We start from the raw sequence: 10,585 nt of genomic DNA on the forward strand, positions 1-10,585 counted from the left end.
TTCTCTGAACTAGTTAAAAACTGATTTTTTATTAATGCTGTATCTTTTTATCATCCTGGTAGGAACTGAACGAAACACTCGTCCATGGAATTGTTTTTAGCTTCTTGAGCTCCTAAATACTTTTAAAGGATTCACCAGTCCTGATGGTGAATTTTCTGCTTGGGAACAGGCAGTATCAAAAAATAAYCCAAGCCTCACACCCTCTCTTCTAGCAGAAAGAAAATGTTCCAAGGACATGAAAACCTTTCATTTAGAAAGACTGTCCCAAGAATAGGAGCAGCATTCGAAGCCTACCTTGTTCAAAGGGGCTGGAGTAGTGGATCTGTACATCTCCAGTGTGTCCAGTAAACCAGAACAAAGCCTTTTTTTCCATGAAAGCTTACATGCCAAAGTCTGCATATATAAATATTGGAGTAGGAATGTTTGGGAAAAGACCAAAAAGGTATGGATGGGCAACTCCAATTCCAGTGACCATGCAGAGCCGAAGCAACTGCTGCTCTTTCCTGCCTATGTTTGGGGAAAGGCAGTGATCGCTTTTTAACGCGTGAGCATAATCAGAGCGTTTTGTGACCTAGGCTAGCGGACAGTCTCTCTTGAACCCTACACAGTCAGTAAGTAGGAAGATGGGAGGATTTCCAGCCCCGCATGGAGAGAGAGAGAAACTGATCTGAAACAGGTTTGAATGCATTCAAGGGATTCTCATTGGGTGCTGTTGCTGTTTGCCTGTAGTTTGGAGACTGTCACAGATTTAGTTCTTTCAGTGAAAGAGATGAAACAAAACCCTGTAGCTGAGATACTGTGCCTTGGCTTTGTGCCCCAGTTACATTAGTGAATCCTCTTTAAAAATGCTTGACCTTTCATTGAAATCTGCCGTTGTGCAACAGCCTATATGTTGCCTTTGTTGCACTGCTGAATTCCGCCTTCCTCTCTGGCTGAAACGACTCCGCTGAAAGTTGCCAATAATCTAGTTCCTCTAAAATCCTATTTTTAGGAGAACTTACTATTTATTGAAAGTGTTGTATGGTCTCACTGTGAACAAAAGCACAGATCCTCAGTGTAGTGCTCCTGCCTGTAAGCTATTGACATTTGCGGTGTTGGCTCTGCTGGAGAATAGCAGCTTGGAGAGGAGGATTTGCGTTCCATAGGGACATGCTGGTAGGCCGGAGTCTGCCATGGTTTCAGTGTGAACGCTGCCTGCAACGCAGGAAACTCCATCTGTTTTGTATTCATTCCTGTGCTCTGTTTGTACTGCAGGGCTCTCAGCCTGGCCCTGCAGGCGTTTCAAAGGCTGATGTGCCCAAGAGCCTGCGCTGTGAGAGAGTAGAGCATGATCTCAGGCAGTATGCACTTCTGAGCTCCCAGAGGAACTGCAAGACTCAATTCTGGGATTTAAAATTAGCTATAGGGTACTTTATATCTGTGTGTCATCCTTGCCCTTAATTTAAGGATAAGGCTTCTGCAAGATCTGGGATTAGTGTTTTCAATCCAACCCTAAGCAGTCTCAAACGGGCCATCTTTTGCACAGCCTAGGTATGTGCGGTGGTAGAAGGAAGTGGGTTTGTTCCATCTGAGAGCTGGAGGAGCTAAGGACCTGTTTGTCAAAGGAGGGGATTTCTCATGATTGTACATCATCTTTCCTTTTGGAAAGAGGGGAAAATAGAGGCTATCTTTATTTGCACAGAAGAGCTGCTTTTCAGTTCCCAGCTAAAAGGAGGCGTGGAGGCTTTCTTTACACCTGTGTGTGATTCTCCAAGAGTGGGAAATGTACTCTTGAGCAGTCCTTGACATAACAGCAGAGTTCAGCAGAGGGTAAACTACAAGTTTTGTAAGCGCTTTCTGTTGTCCTTCTCTGAACGTCCTCTCCCTTACCTGCAGTCCCTGTGAGCGTAGTGTACAGTGTGACTGCTGTGCTATTGGGTCCTGAAACTATACCTCTCCAGCCCTGATGCGTTGAAAAATATTGCTGCTGCTAGTTACTGAATTGGTAAATGATGTTCTGAATGGCTGAGCCTAGCATGGGCCAGTATGCTTTGCCAGTTTGCCTTGTGTGAATTCCATATAACATAACTGCAGGATGTGCTGTTGCGTGAAGATACTGTTTCATACAGTGAACAAATGCTTTGCAATTATTAGAGACCCATAGATACTTCCTGGTGTGGAGTGCTGCCCAGTTTGTGGTTATTTGCTCTTTTGAGGCCATTTCTAGTACAGAATTAAACAAGTCAACCACCAGCTGGTTCCAAGACACTAAGTTTAGCAAAAACAATGATAAAGTCTGGCTTGCCTCTTTCCCTCCCTCCGTCCTGCTCTTCACTGAGCAGGGACAGCCAGTTCAAATGTGCAAGTAAAACGTGAGCTGAAAATATGAAAGGCAGGGAGACAAGGCAACTCTGAAACTAGGTTAGAGATGAAATGAGCCTGAAATTTGGCAGCTGTAGGCAAGGCTGGGTGGCCCTAGGGAAATGGCTGGAAATGACTGATGAAATAAATGATTAATGAAATTGTATGATTAGCCTATCATGGGAGTGCATTACTGTTTGGATCCTGAAGACAAAAACTAAGAGGAGCTGTGTGGGTGTGAATGAGGCACTGTAGAAGAACATGTGCAGGACAGTGTTTTCCAGAAGGCAAGCAAGTCCCTCAAGGCAACCTCACCTTTGCTTTATTGCACCCTGCAGGGTCTAAAATATGCCCCCCACTACTACCCGGTTCAGTGGATTGAATCATCATTCGGTATTGGAATTTGCCATCTGTACAGCTATCCTATTTCTGTTTAAGTGGCTCAGAAAACAAAGAAGGCATGTTGTTTTATGCCTTGGTATTTGCTGGTATATTCATTGTCATCCACCTGAGCAGAACAGGTTTTCTGGTGTGTCAGGAATATCTGGTATCCTGGGTAGCTCATATGGTTTTCTGGATAGGGGCAGTAGCAATCCTGGGGTTCAGATCTTTTTCTGCTTTTGCCTGGACAGATTCTTATTTCAGAAAAGCAGAATGGTATGAGTTGTCCAAATAACAGCTGATTTGTCACGCTGGTAGTTGCATCAAGGTAGTCTAAATAAGAGATCTATCTAGTTCCCTTCCCCTCCTCCCTCTAACTGCTTGGAGAGGGAAGATGTCAGAGCTTGGAGAGTTCCTATTGTGGGAGCTCACTGCATCTGCCATTAGATTAATAGTTCTAGACTTTAGAATGACGTAGCTGTGCCCTGAAGCCTTTTTCCCCAGTAAAATGCACGCACACCTCACTGTTACTCGGGACCAAGTGTTTACAGTGCAAAATACTGCCAATCAAGCTCATGTTTGTCAGGAGTTAGCTTGAAGAACCAGTCTCCTAGGGCCTATCAAATGACTTCTTTATTCCCAGAGGTGCAAACATCTTCACTGGCTTCCCATGGCTGGCATGTCCTAACAAGGCTACCTCCCGCTGTATAAGCTTACAGCAAAAACTGCTTGAATTGCACCAGAGAGATGCAATTTCTCCCAGAAATTGCAACACCTTCTGGCTATTTCATGCCAGCTGACAGCTGGATACTAAATATGTATGTGTGTGTATGCACACACACACACACACACACATGCGTATCAGCATGGCTCTTTTTAATATCCAGAAGATTTTCTTCTCCCCCTTTTCTCTGCAGTTCTGTTTCATGCAGCTGTCAAGCTCCCCATGGATTAGCCCACTGTTGTACTTCACCTTTTCTGACATGAGAGATTTCATCAGCATGGCCTGGTACGTAAGGTGGTGTCCCGAGAAACAGGGACTGGGCTGTGTTCCTGTCTTTGCTGCTAGATAAAGTGGCAACTAGCTCTGCAGTCACTCTGCCTCTGTTTCTTTTCCTCTGTTCTGTCTAGTCATAGCTTAAGCTTTCCAGGGCATGTGCTACTCCTCACAGCACCTATCATAATCCTGAAAATGCATATTGCCTCTAAGAGCTGCAGAGGGGAAAAACAAACTCTGTATGAAGGTCATTTCCAAGGTTCTTTTTTTTTTCCCCTGAGGACAATAAACTTATGTGGAATGGGTTGTTGAAGGACTAAAAGGTGGGTTTTTAAGTGGTTTGAGTCTACTCCTGGATACCTGTGCTGTAGAAATGAGGTATGCTCGGTCTTTCATAACTGTGTAGGTGGCAAGCTTGTGGTGTTTGTTACTAGGGTAGAGGTAAGCTCTGTTCTGACTTGAAGAAAGTTGTTTTTTTTTTTCTTTTTAATTCCTCTTTCTGAGTATCTTGTCCTTTTCTCTGCACCATGCAAGTCCTGGGACTAGGTAGATGGTGTAGGCAGTTTGATCCTGAGCTTCTCTTCCCTGATCTATTGCAAGATGCAGCTTGTTTTGAGGGTGCGTGTGAGATCTCACCTCTCTGTTACAGGATTTCTCCTATCTTTCTCTGAACCACCCAAAAATTTTTACAGAATTTTTAAGGATGGTTTTACACAACAGCTCTCCCATTCTCTTGCCCCAGTGGAGAACAAGGCTGTTTGGGTGGCTCCTTAGCATAACATCATGGGACTTCTGTGAACAACGACCCATAATGATTGCCTCTGAGAAAACTTGCTCTAACTCTTGCCATGCACTTGGGCTGTGTTCTGGTTAACACCGATGGGGCACAGTGCCTGCATCTCTTTTTGGCCGAACGTCAAGAAGCGCAGATCCAGATGTCATGATTTTTTTCCATGTGCACAATCTAAATCTTCTTTTTTAAATGAAGGGATTAAAACAAGGAAGTGGAAATCAGACCTCTGTGTGATCACCCCATGTAACCTCTGCTATCCTTGATGCTGCAGAAGGATCATGGGACTTTCTTTAGTTCTTGGGCAAGCCAGTTCTTGTTCTTCTGTCCTCACCAAGAGACACAGAGCAAAAAGAGTTGTACAGGAGCCGAGTGCACTGGTTTCTTCTTGGATATTTCCTGTAGAGATTCTGTGCTGCAACAAAGCCGTTTTTCCTTTTCTTACAGGACTGTTCTCCTGTAAAACTAAGAAGCCTTAGGAGAAATATTATAGCCTAGTTTCTCACTCTTAGACTCATCTGCAACCACTGCCATGCTCCTGCAAAGGTACTTCTGTGCAGGTTCACAAGGATACTAGGAATACAGAGGGTAATGCTGAGCTGCTCTTGTTTCCTTTGACGTGCCTTTCCCTGCCTATGCCCCTTTCGTTCTGCTGGATATGGTATGCACATCTCAGACCACTGGGAATCCTACCAGTTGCAGGATTTGATTTCAGAAGCCAGACTCTATTTCTGATTTGAGGTTTTTTTGAATAATGTCAAGGATGGAGGTAACTTTTTTTTTTAAAGGCCAGGATATAAGAAGGGAATGGTGCAGAGCAAAATAAAATGTCATACCGAAAGAGACTGATGAAGTGGTGCCTTTGGCTGCTTGCTCTCATAATAATAATATACCTTGGTATCCAAAAAATAGCTTTCTAAACATAAGGTGTCTTCAGTGAGGAACATTGCACCTTGTCTTCTCTTGGTTTAAGTGAAAGGTAGTGGTGACTGTGCCTCTGAAGGTGACAGTGAACAAGCCAGTTCTGCTGTCTGCAGATTCCCAGATAAAAGGCGTTATGCAAATGTCAGAAATATAGCTCACAGAATAGCTAACATAAAAAAAAAATTGAGAGGAAGGGATAGAATAGAATAAAAGCTGGACTCCAAATCAAAAATAGTCCTACCTCTGAAAACAGTTTTCTGATCAAAAGGTCCCTTTCTCTATCTCTTCCCRTATCTGCAATAACAGCTTTGATGCAAGCTTCCCTATTATACCTGCATCAGTGGTGACCTCTCAACATTACTGAAACATTTTTGGATATCAGTCTCCGTTGCTTTGCTTATCCAGGCAGTGTGCTTCTATAAGTGCACTCTCTGCATCCAGTGCCTTTTTGGGTACTGGACAAAGGAAGTAGAGTAGCTACAAGGGTAGAGAACATGGTCTGAGACATTAGAAATTTGTCCAGCCAAGGGACCATGGGCAAATTAATTTTTCCTTAGTGCTTTAATGTTTATGCCAAATGTAGAAAACAACGCTGACCTTCTCCAATGAAATACCTGGAGATCCACTGATAATTGTCCATCTTGAGGATGTAGTGAGCTTGCCAAGTTGTTTAAAATACCTATTTCCAAGTTCATTCTCACTGTGCAATTTAATATTTAATAAATTCTTTAAAACACTCAAAGACAGTTTAGTAAGTTGTCACTTTATATTATTTTACCATTTATTGGCATAACTGTATTCATGATTTTAGCACTTAACTTGAAGCCACTGCAGATGTTCTAGTTTCTTGGCCCACTCAGCAATGGAAAGAAGGGTGTTGGGGGTGGACTGCAAGAGAAATCTGTGGCAGGCTTGGTTTTTCTTTGGAATGGGCAAGAATGTTCTCCATGCTGGTTAAAAGTAGACTTCTTTTAATTCAGCCAAGATGGTGCCTCTGAAGCAAACTCATGTCTGTTGTAACAGAATAGTTGGGGTTGGGTGGGAACTCTGGAGATCAACTGGTCCAATCCCCCTGCTCAAGCAGGGTTGGCTAGAGCATGTTGCCCAAGACTGTGTCCAGTTGAGTTTTGAATATCTCAAAGGATGGAGACTCCACAACCTCTCTGGGTAACCTGTTCCAGTGCTCAGCCACCCTCACAAAAAAGAAATGTTTTCTTGTGTTCAAATTGTCCTCCCCCTTTCTTTCTTTTCTGGCAGGTGCTACAGAGGGTAGTAGCTGCTTATGGACCTTAGCTATAAAAGCTGCTCCTTCAGCCCAGGCAACTGAGGTCTTGTTCCAGAATGGAAAAGTCTGGGCCCAATTCCTCATCTGTGTGAAATGCCCCCATGTCACATCATGCTGAGTTGAGCTGGATGCTTCATTGAACAAAATCTCTAAGTCTCGGGAACCTATTACTTGGGTATCTGTCTACTCTTCACCTAGTTTTGTTTGCCGTAATGAGCCAGGTTCTAAAGAAAATGTGTTTTAAGAACACAGTCTGCAATATGTTGGATGTAGACCTACCTGTTTCTTTGGAGGGAGTTTTTGGATATGCCAGTCAGAACTGGCTGAGGTTCCTTTTCCAAAAATTTGTAAGCATCTAGTGTAATCCCAGTGTCCTGATTTAAAACCAGAAAATGCATAGAGCAGCAAACAGGCATGTGCAAGACAAGATGCATGCTCCAAGCATCTCAAATTGCACAAAGGCTTTGAAAGCATATTAAATAGCAGAAGACCAACTTTTAATTATTGTTTTAAGGTGTCTAGATGAAATAGAGTGCTCAGTTTGACACTAGTACCCCTGAAATAAAAGGTGGTAGAATACCAGAGAAACACTGGAAGCAAAATGACCTGGGGCCCGGGTTCGAAAGAAACTGAACTCCAAAGAGTTATGTAGATACATCTCTAGCTCACAGACTTGAGATGATTTTTGCCTGCCAGAAGATGATAAAAAAGGACCTCTGTTCTGGAATGGATGTTGGGCTCCTGTTTATGCAGAGCTTCTCATCTGTGGTTTTCCTGAGATCACCTTTGCAGGCTAATTTCTAATTTCTGAATCTTAAAGAAGAGCTTCTTCCCCAGACAGCTGACTACCTGTCCATGAGGATTACACTCTCTTTCCCCTTGTATCTGTTAATCTGTTATAATAGTGCATTGCTGTTGATATGTCTAGACTAATTTAGATTGTTCTAAAATCCACAGTGATCATTTTTATCTGATCTATTGATGCGAAAGTACAGATACTTTCCTTACTATAAGGCAGATCCTTAAACTCTTCTAGTTCATTTCTGGGAATTGGCAGCTCTCTAGTCAGATATACACCACTGATCAAGCTCATTTGAAATTCTGTTTTCTGACAAATTTCTCACCTTTGAAAATCTTCCAGAGAGCTCTTTAAAAACTAGTCCTGCTATTTTTTGGAGATGTTTCAGTTTTAATCTTGACCCCAAAGTGTTCGACTGAACCAGTATCAGATTTGATATTCTTCAAGTTTTGTTTTTTTTTTTTTGTTTTTTGTTTTTTTTTTCCTTTTTAGCCCTGTGGAAACCTGACTCTTCCACTTTGCACCAGCTGTGATAATGGAGATTTCTTAGGATTCCTGCAGGAAAATACTCCCTGTTAATGTGTTAGGAAGATGGTAGCAGCTGCTGTAAATTGGCAGTGCCCCTGGAGGCTCTTGGAGTTCAGAGAGTAATAGCAGAGTGAAACCAGAGAAATTTGAAGCCAGCATTTGGGAGGTATGTGGAGAATGAAAACAAATGAAGAACACCCCTTAGTCATGCCATGTGTAAATGAATATCCCATATCACTGGCATCCGATTAAAAAGTGGAAATGGATGAGCTAATGAAACACTGCAGGATGCAAGAACACCACTATCCAGGGCAGCTTGCCAGATGAGAGGATGGGAAGCAGATGAATGTTGGGGTGACGTGATAGTTTCAGAAACAGCTCCCACCTTATCTTTTAAAAAAGTTTTCGAAGCCTTTGCTCAATTGGAGGTGCTTGGGCTGTGTATCTTGTCTTACATGTGCTTGTTTGCTGCTGTATCTGTTTTCTGATTTTAAATTCTTCAGGCTGAATGGAATAGCAACTTGTTAAACAAGGAGCCCGTTAGGGAGCAAGACCTGTGCTTGGAGGGAGGCAGAGGGAGAGAGCTGGTGGAATACGTGTTGGCTCCTTACAGTGGCTTTGATTTTGTCCTTGATACAAGGACATGGGGTGGAAATCTGAAGGTCCAGGCTGTTTGTCCACATCCTTGACACAGTCTTTCCCCAGTTTTATCCTGGAGCAAGCAAAGCCCTTCTCTAGATAGAACAACTGCTGCTGGCAGTGTTGCCACTCCTGCTCATTCAGAAATGGTTCTTGCTTCATTATCCTGAGAATTACATAAGCAGACACTAAAATTTGACCCATGATGCAGGAACTTGAAAATTAAATGAACCTAAATATATATGTTTTTAACTTTCTCTGCATTCATCAGAGCTAAAACCTAATTTTTTTGTGCATGAAAGTGAAAATTTTGTTGATTGCTTGAATCAGAAGTGGAGAATAAGAACCTCTCTTCCCCTCATTCTTCCTCAACCATGAGTGATACTTATGTTGTAATGAGCTATTACTGTAATGGTGTGAATGGTGGTGGAAACCTTTCTTCCATATTTAGGTCTTATCAGGCTATGACTTGAGTAAGGGTTGCCTGGGCTCACAGGAGGAGCTGGGCTACGTATGGGGTGTCTCTACTTTCTGCAGGAGAGGTTGACCTTGGTTATGCATGGATAATGGGATATGGCCCTGGATATGCTGTGGAAGTCCTACGTTTGGAAAGCGGCTGTTCAGCATCTCAGTGAGAGTCAGTGGCAGATGGCAGTAAGCAGCTCCAACTGCACACCAACAGCTTCTGTTCCCATAGAACAGGGAGTAAAGTCCTCCGTCTTCCAAGCTACAGCCTTGTGCTCCAAAATACTGGCTTCCATTTTAGTCAGGCAGTTGCTAAGCCCTTCTGACTGATAAGAGAGTATTAACTGCATGCAAGTGCAGTACAGAGGCTTGGCCTTTGAAAGGTCTTGATCGCCTCTCGCAGAAAACCCTGTTAGCAGTTAGCTCTCTAATCTCTGCAAGCTGCTTCTGAGCTCTTGGTACTATGCAAATGGCTTTCTGGAAGGAACAGAGCTCTTCTCCCCCACCCCTCTTCATCACATTGATATTTCTGAAAGGTTCTTAGGTAAGACCTGAGATGGCCACAGATGCCACAAATGCAAACCTGCTCACAAGTAAGTATAGCCTAATTAATTAAACAGGCCACTTTCAACTGCTAACACCTCCCTGGGGCAAGCACCCTTCTGCTTCTGTGGTAGTGAAGACTAAAGCTTCAGGATCCTGTTCAGGCCCTGGAAAGTTGTCTGCAGCATTATTGTCATTTATTTTCAGGCTGTTTTCCCAGAACTCATTCATCATGTGTGCAGCGCTCCTTTCTGTTGTGGGAAGGAAAACATAAAGCACTGAACACACTATGCAAGGAGAAGCACTGTGGTGGAGACAGCAAGACTATAGCATGGGGATGCCTGCAGTGGTTCTGTATGAGATCTGCGCCCCTGGTGTCAATAGCTATTGCAAGTAAATCCTGTTCTGAGAGCTCATCTGGCTGTTGAATCAGGGAGGTAAGAAAAAAGCACTCTTATTTCCAGCCTTTTTCACACCAAACCCTGTGCAATGATGCATGGTTCTCGGGTCTGATCTAGGACAGCCAGCCTCATCAGTAAAGTTAAGAGTTTTCCACACCAAAACAGCAGATGCTTCAGTAGGGTGAGAACAGAGCAAACATGTAGCAATCCTTTCTGGGTACATGAATCCAACTGCTGGAATATATGGCTCAGGGACTTGCACAGCCTAAAGTAGCGTCTTAGATTTTTCTTCCATGAATTTCTCCAGCTTCTTTCCGATCTCTTGTAATTCTTTTTAGCAGCAGTGTACTCCCATTATTCACCCCTGCATATGTTTTTTTATTGCCCTGGTTTCTCCATGAGTGAGGGTTTATTCACAACAAATATACACAATGATGGGGCTTCACATTTCTGTGTGGTACAGATGAAGCTAAAGCTTCAGAGCACAGTCTTA

This window comes from Apteryx rowi, unplaced genomic scaffold, assembly GCF_003343035.1.
Source record: "Apteryx rowi isolate R43461 unplaced genomic scaffold, aptRow1 scaffold_1114, whole genome shotgun sequence".
Lineage (NCBI taxonomy): Eukaryota > Metazoa > Chordata > Aves > Apterygiformes > Apterygidae > Apteryx > Apteryx rowi.